The sequence below is a fragment of the Cimex lectularius genome, unplaced genomic scaffold (genome assembly GCF_000648675.2).
Source record: "Cimex lectularius strain Harlan isolate CLEC.00 unplaced genomic scaffold, Clec_2.1 scaffold251, whole genome shotgun sequence".
NCBI classification, from domain to species: Eukaryota; Metazoa; Arthropoda; class Insecta; order Hemiptera; family Cimicidae; genus Cimex; species Cimex lectularius.
This window is the reverse complement of record NW_019394213.1, coordinates 588,269-609,976: the sequence shown is the minus strand read 5'-3', so window position 1 is coordinate 609,976 and position 21,708 is coordinate 588,269. Positions and strand designations below refer to the sequence as shown.

The 21,708-nt window shown below is 36.4% G+C and overlaps 1 protein-coding gene across 6 annotated transcripts in view; it reads right to left on the bottom strand.

Moving 5' to 3' along the window:
- LOC112128253 overlaps window positions 1–21,708 on the bottom strand; it is a 259,399-nt gene that overhangs the window by 193,806 nt on the left and 43,885 nt on the right. Inside the window, exon 1 of one of the 6 annotated variants that reach the window (XM_024230211.1) lies at window positions 18,166–18,211. The exons of 4 other annotated variants lie outside the window; for them this stretch is intronic. The gene's annotated coding sequence lies outside the window, so the exon portion shown is untranslated. Of the gene's footprint in view, window positions 1–5,682; window positions 5,769–18,165; window positions 18,212–21,708 lie in introns of those variants that run through there. One more of the 6 variants, XM_024230209.1, reaches the window with a different exon arrangement.

The window sequence follows — 21,708 nt, the reverse complement described above, 5'->3', positions numbered from 1 at the left end:
TGTCTGACAAACAAAACCAGCAAGATTAAGCAAAATCAGCAAAGATTTTATTTTAATTTTTATTTATTTTAAAGAAAGATCACTTCTTTGCAAATGACCATATTAAGGATAAGATCAATAAAACAAATATCTATATTTTTAAATAAACTTCGATTCGTATACTGTCGATATTTTTATTTTGCGAACCACAGTGTGATAGTGAGTGACTAATATAAGCAATACTGCTTATCTATGAAAGAGCAGTCGGGTCGGAAAAAGATAATAGAGATAGTAAGCCATTTCTAGAAGGCTTTTTTTATATCTGACTCGTGTTTTGGCCATCTGGCGTATTTCATTCATGATGCCCGTTTTACCCCAAGCTGAATCCGTCCTTCCTCAACACCTTGGACAAGTTACGTGCTTTTTCTGGTGCCGCGTCGATTGTCTTTATTGAATCATAAAATGCATCGAAAGGTAAAAATTATTCTGATTCGTTCACACAAATTACAAAATAAATAAACCCTGCAGTTTGTAAAGGAAATGTCAAAACGTGCCGCAAAGCGAGACTTGTCCTACCGGTTGACGGTTCACAAATCGTTCAGAAATTAACGTTCATTTGGCTTTAACCCGTTACTTACCGATAGAAAAAATCCTGTCTGTTTACTTTTACAAAATAAAAATATTTAATTTAACGATTTTCCAAGGGAAGGGAGTCTTCTCTTAGTTGGTCTCGACCCTCATCGCTTTTTGATATGGATTTATATAATCTATGTGTAGCACATATAAAATAAATGATTAGTATTGCATAAATATAATATAGTATTATACATATTAGTATTATGAGCTGGTGCCCTGTCACTTGAGTTATTGTGACCTCGATCCCCCAGGACACCGATTCTCTAAACTGCGTACTGACCCGGAGGTCGTGGGTTCGAGACCCGGTCGTGACACTAATTTTTCTTCTCAATCGTCTTTGCATAGATATTTCTGTTGATAATTCACCTGACGATAAGTGTTTCGATACATTTGGATATTTAACACCATGATTTTTTTATCAATATTTCATTGACGGTATTTCCATTGATATTTCACCTGACATTGAATGGACATCGCGTTTGGATATTAAACGTCACGATGTTTTCATCAATACTTCATTGACAATATTTTTATTTCACTTATCAACATCGATTTTGTAGCTGTTTCATTCTATCGATAATAAAAGTTATGGTATGTACAATCAACATTTTACATGGTGATATTTAATTCGATTATTACAATCTATATCGATTGTAAATATATTTTAGAATATTTACAACATATTTACAAGATATTGAACCTGACGACGTTTCAATGGACATTTCACTTTGTAAACATATTTACAACATATTGAACCCGACGACTGTTTTATGTAAATTTCACTATGTAAACATATTTACAAGATATTGAACCCGACGACTGTTTTATGTAAATTTCACTTTGGAAACATATTTACAACGTATTGAACCTGACGACGTTTCAATGGACATTTCACGTTGTAAACATTTACAAGATATTGAACCTGACAGCTTTTCTATGCAAATTTCACTTTGTAAACATATTTACAAGATATTGAACCCGACGACTGTTTTATGTAAATTTCACTTTGGAAACATAGTTACAACGTATTGAACCTGACGACGTTTCATTGGACATTTCACTTTGTAACCATTTTTACAAGATATTGAACCCGACGACGTTTCAATGGACATTTCACTTTGTAAACATATTTACAAGATATTGAACCCGACGAGTGTTTTATGTAAATTTCACGTTGGAAACATATTTACAACGTATTGAACCTGACGACGTTTCAATGGACATTTCACTTTGTAAACATATTTACAAGATATTGAACCCGACGAGTGTTTTATGTAAATTTCACGTTGGAAACATATTTACAACGTATTGAACCTGACGACGTTTCAATGGACATTTCACTTTGTAAACATATTTTCAAGATATTGAACCCGACGACTGTTTTATATAAATTTCACTTTGTAAACATATTTACAAGAAATTGAACCTGACGACTTTTCTATGGAAATTTCACTTTGTAAACATATTTACAAGAAATTGAACCAGACGACTTTTCTATGGAAATTTCACTTTGTAAACATATTTACAAGATATTGAACCCGACGACGTTTCAATGGACATTTCACTTTTTAAGCATATATTCAAGAAATTGAACCAGACTTTTCTATGGAAATTTCACTTTGTAAACAAATAATCATTACCGAGTGTCATATTTTAAATTGAACATAGAGCTAAAGAGATGAAATAGACTTCACCTTAACTTTTATTTGAAAGTGTAAAGAAATATCAAATAATGTCGACTCGGAAAAAAATGAACGTATTTAGCTAGAGGAGTTAAATTTTATGAAAACGTGTAATAGCAAACTTGAATAACGTACGAACCGCTTCTTGCCCTTTCCGAATAGACGAATAAAATGCTTCTCCACAATAAAAAAAAAGGCCTGTATCATTAAATGGGGTTCGAGTCGTTTGCCTTCATGACATCGCAAGAACTCATATTTCGTTGGTGACGCGGCAAAATTGCTCGCCTCCGGGTGTCGAGGTAAGAATCGGCCGTGTTTTCGGATGGTTTTAACAAAAAACTCTCCTTTGCTCTTATAATAAATAATTATAAACTTTATGAGTTTCAAGGAATATTAAAAAATTTTTAAAATTACTTAACCTGAAAGGGGTAGTGACTCAATTTAAACTGCCTATATATTAGAACAAAAAATTAAAAGTTAAATATGTTAATAAATTTATCTACGTACAGAGGTTAGGCTTGAAAACCCTTAGCAGCCTTGTGATTTCAAAACATGCTAGAGATAATTTAAAATTAAATTTACAATCACTCCCCCGTCAGCTTAAGAGAGACAGAATCTTAACTCATTGAAACCCCCAATTTAGTTTGTATTGTGTTTTATCATTTTACAATTGAAGACAATTGATTAACCAGACTGTATTAAGCCGGAATAAGGGATTAGTGGGGCACAAAGAGGGTTTAATATTCTTACATAAATTCTATTGTCAACGGTCGGCTAACGCCCGAGCAAGACTGGCGGGTCTATTTCTGTTAACCCTTCGGCGTCATTTTACAGTCCGTTCCTCCCCACAACATAAAAATATAACATAATGTTTCATTATTTCTGTACTGGTTAGTAACACTGTGAAAGGACTCGTAAGGGGTTCATTTTAAGCAAATACCAAATAAGTGACTGACACAAGAGGAAAATAAAATAAAAACATTCTATAAAACGATTTTTTGGAGATCGTGAGATGCGGTCTGGTGTGACGTAGGGTTTAGAAAAACATTTTCTTTATCGGGCCAACGTTTCGATCTTTATTGAGATCAGCTTCAGCGTCCTGCATTTGTTGTGTGCATTTCAGCAAAAAAGTTCTCTGATTGATAGCCGATGCAAGTTTCTTCTCATTGTTGATGATGTCCTTCAGAATACTCTTTGCTTGAAAAGAAACTTGCATCGGCTATCAATCGGGGAACTTTTTTTGTTGAAATGCAGACAACACAAGGCGCTGAAGATGATCTCAATAAAGATCGAAACGTTGGCACGCTAAAGAAAATGTTTTCCAAAACCCACGTCACACCAGACCGCATCTCACGATCTCCAAATAATCATTAACTGACGGTCACTAAACACCACACATTCTATAAAACAAAATAATAAAAGTATCCTTTCAAACAAAAGGTGAAACAAATGACCTAAATTTTCCCCCAGGCCTTCATGGGAAAGATAATAAGTCTGAACAATCGAAGCTATTTAAAAAAAAAATGCAAATTAGTTTCAAAAAGCAACTTGTCAAGCGTGTAGATAAAACCAACAAGGGCAACTTTATAAACTTAACATTGACTATGTACAAACTGCATTCTGTTAAAAGTTAAATCTTGTTAAACACGACTCTTAAAAAGACGACTCTTCCCACGTAATGCTTGTAATCACGGATAAACAACGCCTTTCAAGCCTGGGATAGGTTTCTGTTTAAGTGGAAATTACCATGCCTGGATTAGGTCGTAAAAGAAGTACCTAGACAACTTGAACTTTCTAAGCCTTATCAATGCAACCAGACTTAGCGAGCTTTCAGATATGGAAAAACAAACAACACAACTCAATTCCGACGACGGTTATGATCTGTGAATTATCTCCAGGCCCGGCCTTCTCTTCAAATCTAATAACAGAGTTTCAAACTCCCTGGCAGGGGAAAATAAAAGGATTTAGACAACGCGGGTCGGGTCGTAATTAGGGAAGGTTGACTGTGTGTGGCCTACTGTGGTCTTTGGACACATGCAGTCCAGAACCCGATCCTTCTTACGCTTATCTCTGAACATTCATTTTGTCAATGGAAACTATCATATCCGACAGACACAACGCCCTACAATATTTTTGAGATATAAAGGGGCAATGTGCTGTTAAAACTCTTACAACTTGGGAAATCATACAATTGCTGCACTCAATCTGCTAGGTTCATTTAAACCACAAGACCATATTCTACGACGAAGTTTCTTCCAACTCCACTCGACAATAAAATCTTCCATAATTCCTGAAGATCTTTATACGGTTTACGAATGTTTTATGCATACAGAGCCTTCCTTTTGGGTTTGTAGTTTTCAAATATTACTATTGCTAAATTTAACAAAATACTTCTTACGTCTTCTTTCTTTCAAAAGCCCAAATTTTCAGCATTTTCAATATCAAATAAATTTGAAGACTTAATTACAGAACAAATTATTATTATTATTATTATCAATTATTATTCAATATCTCTCTCTCCCCTCCCTACCTTTCTCTCTCTTTCTTGTCTTCTCCCTCTCTTTCTCAGTCAGTCTCTCTCTCTCACTCTCTCNCTCTCTCTCTCTCTCCCTCTCCCTCTCCCTCTCTCTCCCTCTTTCTCTCTACTTCACTACCTTTCTATCTATCTACCTACCTTCACTACTCTCTCTTTCTTTCTTCTTCTATGCTCCTCTTTCTGTCACGCTTTTTCTTTCTTACACTAAAGAGATAGCTTTTTCTATATATTTCTACCTTTCTTCTGCATACCTATTTATCTGACATCATGCTTTTCGTATCTCCTTTGGAATGTAATATCATTTATATAAAATAATTAAAGAAGTAGACCGCGATGGTTAGTCCGACTTGTATTTGCCTCGTTAGTGGTTCTGGTTTTGCATCTTGTCTATGGCGTTTTGATTGATTATAATATGAGAAAATTTTTTAAGGTGATCTGACCGCGACATCCAACGGGTATTGAGTCCAAAAAAGCAAAGAAATCAGATTCATAATACTATATTATTTATTGTGCTATAACAAATTATCTTACTGTATTAATTGATATTATACGAATATTTTTATTGGATTGTACTGTTTTATTGCACTATTCGGTAGCACTGTATTCAAAACCAAATCCAAAATGCTGGTTTTCTAGGCGAAGAAACTTCTCCATGGGGTTTCTTAAACCAGATAAGCTAGAAATTAACGCTTTGACTCTAAAGTTGTTGAAATATTGTCGAATTCCCATGTTTGTTATCGCTTCATTTTTTGTTAACACCATGATGTAGATATCAGTATGCTAATGGAATTTGTTCAACAAATGACCTGCCATGGTTTTTCTTCCCCGTTGACAAAAAACTATACCTACCTGAATAAAAAAAAGGCCGGAGTAAAAAAAACATCCTTCCATTAAAAAGAGCCTTGATTGTACATACAGTGACCGACCTATTCTTGATCAACGTCCTTAACTCCTTACCTGCAATAAAAAGTAAGTAAATATATTAATGGACTACTAGATACTGTTTTAGTTATAGGCCTCTTATAGTTATCAGCCTTTATTATTACAATTTTATATTACGGAGCGATCAAGAATGAGAACAATTGAAAAGAAAATACCCAGTTCGTTCGGCAATATCCTGCAGGACGAAGGATCCCTTCCATTCCTATTGGCCTTCCCCCAGGTCGTTTTTTGATATAAAATTATTGTGGTATGAATTAATCTTTTTTTTTACTTAGGCTCCCCTGTTTTACTTTTAGGGTAGAAAGGAAGCTGTTCACCAGATTTCGCCATCCGATACAATTTTGCGGATAAATCACCGGGACGTGTAACAGGGAAGCCCATAAGCTTTGTTGTGTTGGTCGCTAAGCAACTAGCCTCTAGGTGAATCACCATCGCATGTCACATTTTAACCCTTCATTAATTAAATGGATTTTGAGTCTTCCTGCGTGGACCTAATAAAAAAAGGCACAGCATTGCAATGCTCGGAGGTGAAACAATTCACGCAATTCATCCAAGGTTTGACGAACGTTTCGCCGCGTTCCGTAAACCGCCTACGATTCAAGTTGGGTTGAATTTTAATCTGGGACCCGATCCTTTTAATCTCGATCCCAATCGGAAATTGGCAGCCTGTAATCCGCCCTGATCCCGCCGATTTGAGGGACGGATCTTTTAACTACGTGACTCATCAGTCTCATCACTTTGTCGTCCGATGAGCGATTAGCCCCTCGTCCGTTCAGCCCCGGAGTAGAGAGAGCGTTTGAAATTGTGAAAAGGGAGAAATTGATTTTTCGCTCCGTCTCTCTCCAGGCCCCTTTTTCATAACGATCTTCACCGATGCAAACAGACAATCGACTGGTGATATAATGGGCGAGGGTTCAAAAATCTCCGGAAAAAATATTTCAGATACACGTTATATTTAACACAATTTCATCAGTAAACTAAAAATTTAACTCGAATCGTTCAAGTATACTAAATTCAAAGAAATTCAGCCAGTTTGAACACAGAAATACATTTATTTACAATAAGATTTTCTGCAATATTTTGAGATAAAAAAGTGCAATCTTAGTTTATGATTATTCTTGTTTCTACATATTCCTACATCACTATTCTCTCGCTTTCGCTCTCAATGTCTCCCACCACTCTTTTATCTTTCTCGCTCGGCCTATCTCTCTGCTCTGTATCACTCTCTCTGTCAGTCTTTCTAAATATTTCTGTCTTTATATCTATCTACGTACAACTATATTTATCTCTCTCTGTCACTCACATCTCTCTCTCTTTCTCTCTCTCTCTCTCTCTCTCTCTCTCTCTCTCTCTCTCTCTCTCTCTCCATCGCTCAATCACCCCTCTAATTTCCCCCTTATTCTGTCTCTCTCTCTCTCTCTCTCTCTCTCTCTCTCTCTCTTTCTCTCACTCACTCTCTCTCTCCTTTTGTCTCTCTCTCTCTCTTTCTGTCTGTCTCTCACACTCTCTCTCTCCCTCGCTCAATCACCCCTCTAATTTCCCGCTTATTCTCTCTCTCTCTCTCTCTCTCTCTCTCTCTCTCTCTCTCTCTCCCCTCCTCTCTCCTCACTGAATCTCTCTCTCTCTCTCTCTCTCTCTCGCTCTTCTTTCCATTCACATTGTCACAAATCTTTCTCTTCCAACTATTGAAATTAGCTGACTTTTCTTGATTTGATTAGAATGTAGATCAAACAAAAAAAGAATTCAAGTTGTCGTCCACAAAAGAAATGAATAAAAAATGAGGTTTTTGATGTCTTTTTTAAGCACCAAAACCATTGCGTATTTTGTTTTGGATCTGTCAGTATTTTTTAATTTATTCAGGATTTATATTATTTTCTGCAGTTAAAAAAGTGGTGTTCATTCACAGTTTCACTTATCCCAGTTATACGTCATGATAAATCCCATTCCATTTAAAATTTGTTAGTCGATTGATTCTCTTGCATATTCAAACAACCGTAAAAAAAAATTGTGAACTTGTGTAGCACTCTGCACGGAGGAAGGTTGTTAATCATGACTATGCAAATGTGTTGCACGGTGGGTAAGAAGAAAAAACGAGACGAACACCGCTAGGATAGGCTATAATCCAAATTAACCAATAGAGTCAACAATGTCGGTCAGACTGGTACAACAAAAACAAAATTTTAATTGGAAAATTTTTTCGAATACCGGTGATTAACTATTGAAGGAAAAAGAAACTGTTGATAACTGTAATTAAAACCGCAGAGGACAAAGGTCGGCTGGCATCTGCGGCTTGTTTCGTTTCCGTGCCCGTAAAACGAGATAGAAAAAAGCACCTGTTGAACGTGCTCTGGAGTATGGAAAACGGCTATGGTCGGGAGTGCCCCAGGGGCTGCAATTTGATGATTCATGCATCGGGGCCTTCAGACGGTAAATGTGTACCTTGGAGATTTGGCCATATGTTATTATCACAACTGAATTAATACACCGATTCCAAATACGACCGGCTCCCGGCCAAGGGAGAGATTTTTTGACGCCTTTAATCACCTTCTGTTACAAAATAATTGCGCACTGCAGCCTCCTTTTGATGTTGAATTGAAAGCGAAAAAAACATCAGACTTCACTCATGCTATTTGTGGATTTGCTTCTTGGTGGTCTGCAAGAATTTCAACAGATCAAACTACAAATCCGAATTTATTTTTTAGAAAGATAGAGACAAGTAGATTTTTCGTAAATTAAGTCATCGATGGCCTCGTTCTACTTAGACCACTGGGTCATTCACGCCCCTCGCTGCAACAAACCCCTGGCATGACGATCGGCCAAAAAGTTACTTTTTGTTTATATGAAAGATATAAATACAGCCAACAGATGTTAAATGACCTCGTACCTTTATAAAGACAACGATAATTTGTATTTCTTAACGCTTTGGTTATTACTCATCATTTATGCTTTATTGCCTTTTAGCAAAAATGTCAGGTTTTGACAATGAGCGAACTGCAAGAACGGTAAATTAGTTATGTTTATTTCATATTTTATCAACTGTCAATTATATTAATATAATAATAAAATTATTTAACGTTCCTGTCAAAATTGTTATGGTTATATATATAGTCTTATGGTTCTAAAACAAGCAATAGTGCAAAAAGTACTCGCATAATCGTACGTTCCTACATTCTAAAGAAACTTCAAGAAATGGATGTTGACCCTATGCTAAAAAGTGCGAAAAATGGTGAAAACTGTAATGGTCAAGGATCTCATCACTGACCACGCCAAGTCGGCTAGAAAGAGTTACAATTTTCTCCATATGGAAAGGAAAAATTGCTCGGAAGTCAATCAATGGGTGTTGTACGGTCCTACAGTAACCTGTGTAATCAAATTCAACCAACAGTTTGTCGTACTTCACGTTTCGTCAGGATGTAAAAAAACTGGATGCCAACCCTGTGCAGAAAAGTGCAAAACGTGCTGAAAAACGAATTATTGAAACTATCTGGGAGAGGACTTAACTAGCACACCACGTGGCGTTGCCTAAAAAATAAACTATACGTGAAATTTCCTTGGAAAGGTAAGAGGGCAAATATCAATAGATGTCGATGTAAAATCAAATAAAGCTACGACTACTCGAGTACTTCATGTTTTGTAAGGACGAGGAGATATGGAAGGAAATCTCAACTTTTGATGAAAAGTGCAAAAAAAGGCTGATTAAAACAGTAATGGTGGTCGAAAACATCACAACACTAAGTGGCGTAGGTTTGATAAAATTTAACAGTGAAGATAACGTCCATGGGGGCCCAGGCAACCATCAATCGATGTCACTATGGTTCTACACCAACCTGTAAAATAAAATCAAGTAAGAATGGAGTGTCAGGACGTAAAAAATCTAACCTTGTGTTGAAAAGGACAAAACAGGACGAAAAATAATTATCAAACCCGTAAGGATTGAGGATTTCAGCACACTGAGTGGCTGTGGTTTGAAGAATGTAACAACAGAAGTAAAACCCCAATGGAAACTGATTTAGTTCTCAAGTAAGCAGTTGATTCAAATCGAGCCGTAAGTATGTGTAGGGTTGAGAATTTAATCTGAGATTTTTTCTGGCAAAATACTCATAACTGCGGACAATGGTTAGATATTGGTTAAACGTTTTTTGTTTTGGCTTCTAGGGGCCATTGGCAAAAAAATACCTAGTGGCATTTTCACGAGATTGTTCCATTGTTCATAATAGGTGTTCTATGAACTTTGAACTTTGCTAATACAGCAGCTTGTAGAATCAAATCGCCACTCGCATTCTTCACGTTTCGTCAAGACGTGATAAAATTGATACCGCTCAAAAGCGCGAGAATGGATGAAATATTATTATTGAAACTGAGTAAAGAGGTCCTTGACAGCGTGGCGGTAGTTTAAAAAATTTAGTATATTCAAATCCCTATAGTTTTCTTTTTCAAGAGATTGAGAAGGTGAAAAAGGGCAGTAGATAGTTGTACACCTCGCGAGCAATCCGTCGAGAAGGTAAAACCTTAAATCTTTTAAAAGCCCGTATGATGCGAGATTTTACCAAAAAGATTATCATTTTTGATTAAGAGTAGGTTTACTCACGAAATCCTTATGGCTTTTACAGTTGCCGCAAGGGGTCAGTGAGGAAAAATCTATTGGAATTAGATGTAGATGTAATAATCGGGGTGTAGTATACTGCGCCCTTTAAGAACTATTGTACCCCCGTTCTGTGTCTATAGCACACCGATGAGTCCTATTTCATCAAGGAACTTGATTAGTAGGCCCGGTTTCAGTGGTTGAATTTCTTCTACAGCCACATTGTACATCCTAAAACACTTCCTCTTGCGGGCTACTGTGGCTACTAACAACAAACTGAGGTGTTGTTAGTAGGTGTGTTGGTGTCTCCTCTATTGGATTCTTTAAAGATCCATTTGGTTTGAAGTGTCCTGTTAAGAATCCTGTTAGGATTCGCAGTTTATTCCTGCTCCCTTGGACACATTCTGTAATTTCTTTTTTTCCAAAATTTGTTAGGAGATTCTTGGATTGCCTGTGTCCAATGAGTGAATTCCATTGTTCCTTCACTTTCTTTTTGTCCTTCTGTCTGAGATATTCATTAATAGTGTGAGTTCCTATGCCACAGAAGGGTCGGGTCCTATCAGCGGTGTAGCAGCTCATTTCCTTGTAAAGGTGTCCGCTTACTCGTTGCCTTCTACTCCCATATGTACTGGGGCCAGCAGAGGAAGACTGTTCTGCGTGACTAATATGTTTAATTTGGTTTTGCAGTCCAATTCCAACTTTGAACAATGATATTTGAGCTTAGTCCTTTGATGGCTGCTTGGCTATCTGACATGATAGCTATGTTTTTGTTTTTGTACCCTTTAATCAAGTTGAGTTGAGTACATCTCTCGAATGCGCGAATCTCAACTTGGAAGATACTGGTGTATTTTCCCATGGGTGCTGAGTATTTGGTTCCAGGACCGAATATTCCTGCCCCTCTACCTTCTTGTGTTCTACATCCATCTGTGTATCAAAAGATGGTGCTATTCTTAAAGGAGGTCTTTTCCTCTCGTTCCCATTCTTTTTTGGTACCTAGATTTATTTGGAAGTTTTGATTGAATTCAAACATCCTTTTCATGTCGTCTCTTGGAGCCATGAGTATCGGATGGTCTTTCATTATTTTGTTGCTATCTTTCCATTTTAGTTTTATTCCTGTTGAAGGTTTCTCTTTGATAATACTAATTATAGTTTTCTGTGCTGTCCTCGTTACAATGTAGTAGGGGGATTAATCCAAATACTTTTTCCATACTAACTGTGGGTCATGTTCTCATTGCTATCTATTGGAATTACGAAGGAGTAATTCATCAGGTGAATGTTCCTAATGGATGGTCTAAGAAATGTGGAGTTAGAAAATTTTTTCGCGAAATTCAAACAGCATCGGCCATCTTTTAAACTGAAGAACTGCGCAAGTTCTTTTGTAGACAACACAAGACACTCGGCCACAGACCGAAAAGTTCAATTTTCAAGGGATCAAACTCTTGCCGCATCCTTTAATCGAGAACTTGCTCCTTTGTACGATCCATCAGATGTGTATGATCTAAACTTGCGAGAATAATATTAAACAATTTTGCAAGAGTTTGAGACATCTTTCTCAAACATACCACTTTAAGATCGAGCAATCGGCTGGGAGAAAATTAAAGAGGGTGGGATCAAAATGGTAAATATTTTCACTATTAAGGTTTCTGTTTATTATTTAAAAAAATCATATTAAACATTATTAAATAGCAAGTTTGGGTTGAACCCATGCAAGTGTGTTTTCATACAGGGAAAAGTCAATAGCAAGGTGAACGCTTTTTTCAACGTTATCTTTGCCCCGATTGATAAGAGACCTCATCCATTCATTTTCATTATCCGAACTCACTGTCATTCGATAAACTGACTGAATGACCTCGGCTTTAACGTTCTTCAAGATTATGATAACATTGTCTCAAATGTTGTCATTAATTTGGCTTAATATGAAGATATTATTCACACATTGCTTCATACGCCTGGCTGTATCGTCTTTGTATTATCAACATTCAATTCGTGCTGATTGTTTTGTTTATGTTATTGAAAATAAAATATCTGTCAGATTTTTGTTATTCTTATCAGACTGCGTGAAATATATTCATCCTGAATAGTATATAACCCATGGGTAACGAGTGTAATAATTACAATTACCAATTATTGGTCATGCAGGTCCTTCGTCTTAAGCCTGACGGTTTGGTTAAATCGTTTGTTCATTACTTACTCTTTCTATTTAAACCTTTCAGAGTACATGCAGACATAAGGGTGATCTGAATTTTATTCAACAGTAATCATTCATCAATTTAATTCAGGTGAAGGTGAGCCACGCGATGTGCTTTTTCGAACTTTTTACACGCTCAAATGTCATGCCATCTCTTAACAAATGGCCGTGTAGTTCATAAATAAATAAGCTTTTTTAAAAAGAAAGAAAAAATTGAATGCAAAACATACTCCATACAGAAATGTAAAACTCCAAAGAAAAATAAGGTAATATAAAGGGTTAATAAAAGTGACCTGTGAGTTCCTAAGAGGCGATTTTATCAGCAAAACAATAAACCACAATTGGGCCAAGGCTCTGTGGACTAGAGCTAACAGGAAACGACTATTTGTATTCCAATTTGTAACTTTTTGAAACGGAATAACGGAGAAAGTGCTATACAATTACGAAAAGTGCCATTTTTATTCTTATTAAAGGTTACATTGGAAAAAATTACCCAGACCGCCAGAAAAATAGACTAGCCGCTGGTGATGCAGCAAGACGTCTGGACAGGAAAACCTCGCAGATTTCAACACATTTTAATAAGGAATCGTTAACTTCAATTGTCATTTGTAAAAGAACATAATATTAAATTTTTTCTATCTATTGAACACCCTATGGTAAAAAAATTGATTCGTTTCTACCTGCTCCCCCATTTATTACATGTATAATCATCTAACATTTTACGAGTACCTGAGAAAATGATGACGTCAGACTTCATCTTTTAAAAAACCCAATAAAGTTAAATAAAGTTGGTAAGAACGTTCGTTGTGAGACTCAGTCTGCATATATTCTCAATTAGCTATTAGTTCCTTCTTTAAATTTAGCTTGACATTTGACGGTGGGGTTTTGAGAGGGTCGAAAACTTTTAAGAAGGTTTTCGCTCTTCTACCCAGCTCTGCGTTCCTTCGATTCCTTGGTGCGTTTTTATCCAACTCAGTTTGATTAAAAGATTTTCCCTGACCAACTTTTGCCGTTTTTTCATTTGTTGTATGTATTTTCATTTAATAATCAAAGAATTTTCCTATTTATTATTTCTTGCATTGCTACCTTGCAGTTAATTGCAGTGGTAATATAGTCCACACGTTAGCAACTTCTAAAGGAACACAACAAACGTTGGATGAGGGTGATGATTTCGTCGACAACTTCGTGTCTGTAAATGTCAGTCTGTAGGAAAATTAAATGGAAATGATGATTCTCTATAGTATTTTCACCTTAGTATTATCAATAGTATGCATTGGCCAGACAGGTAGATCATTAAAAAAAAGGACACTTGCTGAAATCTAGTAAACAGTCAGAATTCATTAGCAAACCATATTTTCGACGAGGAGCAGAACTCGATCTTTACCACTTTAACGAGAAGGGGGTTCTAAACTGGCTCGAACATTATGAAATCCTTTTTCTACCAAATAAAATTCCATTATTAAAATAATTAATGAAAATTGTCCCTCCCCCAAATTATATTACATTTTTGTAATAAAATATTACGTTACGGGATCTCCATCGACCCGGAATGTCCACTTCTGAAATTTAGTGATTCTATACCCAATTTTAAAAAAATACATTGTAAACTTATAGTTGTTGAGTTTTTCTTCAACTTAATTCTTTAACTCCATTAACCCTTCACTTATACGTTATTCATTTTGACTATTTCATTGTACAAACCAACACCAGGAAGGTGCTGTAGAGGATAAAGCAAAACCGGTTGTCACTCAAAAAGTGACTAAATAGCATACTGATCAACTAATGAAGATGGCGATGTAAGGCCGACCTCATAAACATGATCAAATTTCACAAGGGTGTAGTTTGAATATTTCATGGAGAATTCACAAATATTAAAATGTGTGACTTCATTTCTTCAAAACTAACTTGCGTCCGTAACTTTTGTAAAATAATATATCTTAATTTGTCTAACAATTTAAATTTGATAATCCTGATATATTCTGGCTATGAAACGTCTGACAGGTAGATTGGATCGTGCTATTGGTCGACGTCGCAAACTCAACCATAATGTCACAAATTAACAAGGGTAGTTTACGTCATTTGTTGTTGCAACAAATTTTGATAAATTAGTAAAATCCATTGTAATTCGAATTTCTGCTTTTGTTAATCTCTTCCTCACGAAGTTGGGAAATTATTCCTCCTCGGAAATGCCAAACTAATTTGAATATGAAAAAAAATGCTTCGGTTTTGGCCTTTAGACCTGAGAAACCCCGAATAGGAGTCAGACGATCGAATGAGGGTGTGCATAATGGGCGCCCTACGCCTTTCAATATTCGTCTCGCTCCTTGCCTTCCAATCGAATGAACAACGTATCTCTTAGAGGACTCAAGAGTTATTCAATATAATCGAAGAATATAACGGAAGCGGTGTTGCCCCCATCATGGGGGGAGAACTGGATACTCCTCCGGCAAATCCAGAAATGTAATTTCCTTCGGGGATGAGCCCAAATTGGATTTCCACGTCGGTAGAACGTGTTGGAAGGCTGACAAAGCTGGCTCAGCCTCCGGCGCGATTCTATCTTTCTCCAGGGGCTCGGAGTACCGACAACCGCTTCTTAGGCATCGCTGGGCAAGCCCTGGCCATCTGGCGAGCCATCATCACGAACTAAACGTGTTTGTATTTTTGCATAATTATTTAGAGACTACCATCTAAAGTCACGGGGTGTGAAAGGAGGAAGACTGGCCGAAAAAGGCACCAGACACGACCGAACCTCAAACCAGCCACTTTGAGTACTTTGGAAGGATGAATATACTGTTCCACCAAATCGAGTTATATACAGCCATGAATACCCAACAGATCTGACGAGTTGCTCTCAGTATTTAAAGTAATTGTAATTCTTTTTTGTGTATTGCCACTTCGAGTACTTGGAAGGATGGATATACTCTTCCACCAAATCGAGCCATGAATACCCATCAGAACTGATGAGTTTCTCTCAGTATTTAAAGTAATTGTGCTTCTTTTTTTATGTGTATTGTGTATTGCATTTCTGAAAAAAATAAGAATCTTCCTTACGTCACATTTCTTATAAAAACTACTTATTCCTCTGATGACTGACATGGTATATCAAATGGTTCTGAAATTTCCAAGTTGAATAAAAATAGAACTTTTTTATACAGCTAGAAGTAAGTGAACTTAGCTGCATAGGCAGCAAATGTTTTCAATGGCGTTTGTTTTTAAAGATGTGAAGTTTTCATTCAAATCAAGTTGCTGATATAAAAAGAAGAAAAAATAAACACTAATAGTAACCATTGGTTAATGTTGGTAATAAACCTCTTTGACGAATATTTCAAATGTATCAACTGGTAAAAATCTGGGTTAGGTTTAGTTAATCACCTCTGAACAATGAACGAGAAGCAGCTAAGTATGCAAGGGTTATGAACTCTTCCGATATCATCTGTTCATCTATACGCACTTAATGCAGAGTAAAACAATCACAAGATTGTGAAAAAATTGCCTCAAGGGTGAATTTATTTTCAAAGCCAGTTCAGCCTCCGGGGTGATTCTATCTCGGCCACGTCTTCTCTGTCTCGGGGCTATCCTGCGGATACCGGCGACCGCCGATTCAGGATAACTCGACTAATAAAGACCCAGGTCTACTCCGGTCATTTGCATCCAGAAAACGCCCGTTTGTATAATCTCTCCGACTTAATCCAATTATTCCAGGCCAGGGTCATTTTTAACGAGTCGAAAACCCCGAGCCTTTTAATTCAAAGCATGAATAAACCTCACATTAAACGTCTCGGAGATTTAACGTCGACGGAAAGATGAAAACACGAGAGATCCAGAGTGCATAACAAAAATAACTAGTTTTTAAAAGTTATTATGCCTAATAATTACCATCAAAAAATATCTACGCTATATATCTTTCGAAATATAAATAACTATTTTTCCCAACGTTAATTAGGTTTTTAATTTTATATGATTCGATTTGTGGATTCCTAGCTGAATATGACAGGGCGTTATTAAACCTCTGCAATCCGGTTTCTGTAATGTTTTTAATATGAACTAGCTAATAAAGTCAGACCTTATAACAGCAACACTGTAAATTTATAATCATAAGCATACAAAGAGGGAGAAAACGGGGGATTGAGAGAGAGAGAGAAATATAGAGGAGAGAGTGAGTGAGTGAGATAAATAAATAAAAATATATAGATAGACGTAGATACATATATAGTGGAGAACGCAAGGAAGGTAAAGAAAGAAAGAAAGATAGAGAGAGAGAGAGAGAGAGAGAGAGAGAGAGAGAGTGGGGCAGTGAGAGAGAGAAATTGAGTGAGTGGGACATAAATACAGAAAAGATATAGCTAGAGGTAGATATTTCATAGAACGTTAGAAAACAGAGAGTGCAATGAAGGGAAAGAGAGAGAGAGAGAGAGAGAAAGAGAGAGAGAGAGAGAGAGCGAGAAATATAGAGAGGAGAGTGAGTGAGTAAGATAAATACATAAAAGATATATAGATAGAGGTAGATAGATATATAGTAGAGAGCGCAATGAAGTTAAAGAAAGAGAGAGAGAGAGAGTGGGGAAGTGAGAGAGTGAAATTGAGTGAATGAGACATAAATAAAGAAAAGATATAGCTAGAAGTAGATATTAGATAGAATGTTAGAAAACAGAGAGTACAATGAAGGGAAAGAGAGAGATAGAGAGAGAGAGAGAGAGAAAGAGAGAGCGAGGAATATAGAGGAGTGGGAGCGAGAAAGATAGAGAGAGAGAGAGAGAGAGAGAGAGAGAGAGAGGGGGAGGGAGAGAAATTAAAAAACATTAGGAAACTTAAACAGTAGAATCAAATACATTCTATATATAGTACCATTGGCTGAAAAAGACTAAAGTGCATTTGCGAGACGTCAAGTGTATAAGCAGGGAGAGAGAGGCAAGACGCGGAATTTGTTGATCCAGTCGAACATAAAGCTAGGAGGCAATATTCCCCTTTTTGATTTCGGAAATAACCTACATTTCAAACCGATCTTGCCGATCCTCCAGTTCCACAGTCACAAGGATTTAATAAATTTGTCATTTTTAGGATTTTCAAGTCACAGGAAAAAACTAGCGACACATGGGCAGTAAGGATACTTTTAAAACTCCGATTTTTGTTATATACGTTGACATTTTTACTTTTTGTTCAATCCAATCCTTCAAATGCATGTCACAGAAAAGTTTCGTTCTCATTCTGTCACAACTAAATACTCCCATGTGTGACACCATGAGTGACATTTCTTATTAGATGATTAGGAAGAAGGGGATTTTTTGTCAATAGATATATATAACCAAGGGGTAAATTTGGTGACCAACATACTATTTTCTTCGTTTTTGCTGGTATTGCAAAAGATTACTGTTTGCTAACAGAAAATAGTAAAGTAGTCCATTAGTGTTAATTATATCAAAACACGTTTAACTTGAAAGAATTCAAAACGTCCTAACAGACGGAAATGCCAGTTTTCTTTTCAAGTATTCCACGACTCTAATCCATCCTCTCACGATCTCAAACAGGACCAGAATTACAAAAAAAAGTAAAAAAAGAACCATCTATTCTCAATAGCCGGTAGTAAAATGAAAGATAACGAACATAAAGTTTTAATACGTACGTGAACCTCAGTGAAAAGCTTTGAGCTCTTCCGAGCACGAACCTGACGATTATTCAACTCGTTCTAAAGGTCAGATTCCAAACGCTGTCCCCTCAATTGAAATAAACAAGTGGAGGAACGGCACTCTAGACAGGTGTACTCGACTCTGAGTTACGATTTACAACTCGAAGAACAGGGCCCTAAAAGAGCCTAAGTCGCTAAGTGAACCATTAAAAAAACACCACCGCTAAAGGACTTTGCGGAACTTTTAACAAAATCCTGACAAATTATTGTTTCAAACTTTAAAATTTCCTCTATCTAGGTCATAGGCTTGTTTTATGAACAATATAAACTTGTATTCAGTCATAAAATAAACATATAACAATAGCTTTTTAAATACGGTATGGATGCATATTACAATTTTAAATTTTACGATACAGCATCAGTCGTTCACAAAAATAGATTTAAATTTAAGTTTTCTCAAGTAAAAATCCCCCGGGCATGACCTTATTACCTCTACTATTCAGGCCATACTCAGAAGGCCCTTGGTTTTTTAACCACAATGCACCTATAATGCAACCATATGCAATCACTTTCCTATCCCTTGGAAGTGTTCCATCATCATTCTTTCCTAAACCACTGAAACCTGACCACACGTCCTAGAGACCTATCGATCATCTTCCTTAGATGTCTAAAATGCTCGGAAGAGTCCTTTTAAAACGTTTAATATACAATTCTAGATTCAAATTCATTTCTTTTCGTCAATGCGATTCCACCCCTATCATTCCATAATCCAAGGTTTTAGAGTGCTTGGGTGTTTCCTAGATATGTCCCTGGATTTCGATAAAGCCTATCCATCACAATATCATCAATTACAACAATAAAGTAATTTTGTCTCTTAGCTCGAATCCTCCAAGTTAAATCTGAGAATACCTTGATCTTCAAAAGATAGTGCAGCAAGTGGAAAACAAACAACAAGGAAAAATGCCAAACAGGCGTCCTTCTCGTCAAGGACCGACATCATACGAACTATATGTAGACACATATCTAGATATGCTCTCGAAGTCTTTCTTCTTGAATGTTAAGTCCATAGCGTCGGTTTTTCTTCCATCCGGATTCCGGATATTTCAAATATCTTGAACGTTTTTCCATTTGTTGATCATTGAATGCTTTAAGGAATTCTGCAGATAGATTATTTTCCATGGCTGTTTTTTATGTTCATTCATTCATTTATGTCATCTTTTTTTTTAAGACATCTCGGTTTTTACTGACTTGTTCGAGAGCTTTTTCTAAAACCTTGGAATGAAACTCAATCGACTTCTCAAAGATTTTTAGCTCGCCGCGCATCGAGGTTATGTCTCTTTTCAGCGATAACGAACGAGCAAATTTACTGTTCAGTAGATCCAACTTCGAACTGTTCTTTCGGTATTCCAAACATCTCCAGGTTTCCTTTTTTGGATAATATGCTTTTGTACATGAATAAGAGAAAGAGGCGCTTTTCCACTTGGCAGGTCTGCCTGTGTTTGAATTTTTCAAAAATAAATATACAAATAAATATTATTCATGATTAATTTTTCTTTATTTTTGTAAGTTACTTCCAAAAGGGATTTTTACAATATAATATAAGGGATAGAACGTAACTTGTTCTAATTGTTATATACTTGTAGTACTGTTTGTTTTAATTTTCTGGTTGATCTAGTTTTTTTTTTTTTTTCATAAACAAAAGTATCTAGAATTGACCGGGAAAAAAATAAAGGAACTTAAGATAGTAAAACGTCACTTTCTACCTCTCTTTCCTCACTTGTACACACAGGATTAACATAAATCCTCTAATGCGATTAGTATATAGAAAAAAGAATGGGGCTTGATCTATCTCCTCTTGTAAAAGGTAAAAAAGGTTAAACATTAGAACTTCCAGACCTCAGGATTTCCCGCGATTCGACTCGAAAGTGAAGAAAGCTTACGTTTCAGTTAAACCGAGTCATAAGTTGTGAAAATTGCGACCACATCCTAAGTCGTGTTTATTCGCATGTCGAAAGAGAAAACAACAATGCCCCGGGTAATTACAGCGCCAAACCGTTTTCACAATCGCGGGTAATTTGCAAGAGGAATCCTTTAGGCTTCAACTTTTGTTTTTGGTGCCCCCGCTGAAAACAGTGAAAATTGAGAACAAGAGAAAATAAAACAGTAAAATACAAGTCAACGCACATTTTTTAATGCAAATGTGAGCACAAAACTTTTTTCACATAGTCATAGCACTATTGCCAGCGCTACTCCCGGAAGACATATGCCATGACAAACCAACTCATGCTGGCACTCAGTGTGAGGGATTATGGGGTAAAGAGGTGTCGAGGCCATCGCCGATTAGGGCAATATGTATGGTTCTATAGACGGAAATGTGTACAGAGGGCTCGGGCAGTAAAGTTAGGATGGATGGAAACGTTGGTGTGAAACATTGGAAATCGTTTACAAAAGGAATGTTGTTGTAGTAAGGGGTTTTGTCTAGTTGAGGACTTTTGATTGGAGGGATTGGGTGCGCTGGTTATTGGATAGCTTGGCAGAACATCATAGTTCCACCGTCTAAGGTGGTCGCAGTAAAGTCTTATATAAGGTTAGATTAATGTTGACGGTCAAGACGGATATCGGTACTAGAATTCTTCATAGTTGTCCTAGTTTTCAAGTTTTCTGTTGTCTCATAAGTCTTGTTTGGTACTCCCCTATGTCTGCCGTCTAGATATGGTCGTAAGTATTTGACATGATTGGGATCTCTTTGTTGTTGATGTACAGGAGAGCAAGAATTGTTTTTTCAGTACATTTTTCTTCATTCAGTCTTGTCCTTCACTTTTTGCGCCATTCTTGATAAGCTCGAGCTGTTCTTGCATGTTGAAGGTAGCTTTGAAAGAATAGGAGTTAGAGGACAAAATTGCGGTATGATTCGCGTCGGTGGTGACAGTGGTATTAGGATGTATAGGTAGGTGAGCAAAAGGATGGGACCAAGAATGCTCCCTTGTGGAACGCCGGCTTGTATCGCGGGTAATTTGCAGGAGGAGTATTTACCCTTCTGGCACCAACATTTTTCATATCCAATCCTTCCTTTGTAAACAGTGAAGAATGAGAAAATAACAAGTTCTTCATTTTAAGATGTTTTGTGGTTTTAATGTTAAAATAATGATCAAACTTGAAGTTCAATTGCCTCATCAATTTTTTAAATTAATAACTGCCGTATTATGTGCATGTATTATGTACTAATTAACGAAATTTCCTTTATGAATTAATCGTAAAAAGGTTAAAAAGAGACTATTGAACCCATGATGACATTAAATTATTTCTTGCATTTGAAACACAATAAACAATACCAAAAAGATTTGATATGTTGGTCTATATGTTTACCTAGTTGTTAAATTCTCTCCTGGGATATAAACATATGTTTAAATGGTACATCTTTTATGGTATTTTTTACGACTTGGGACATAATTTATAGTCTACATTCGTTAGAAACAAAACATACCATTAAGCACGCCTACCACTTAAAGAACTATTTGCCGGAGATCATATGCAGCTAAA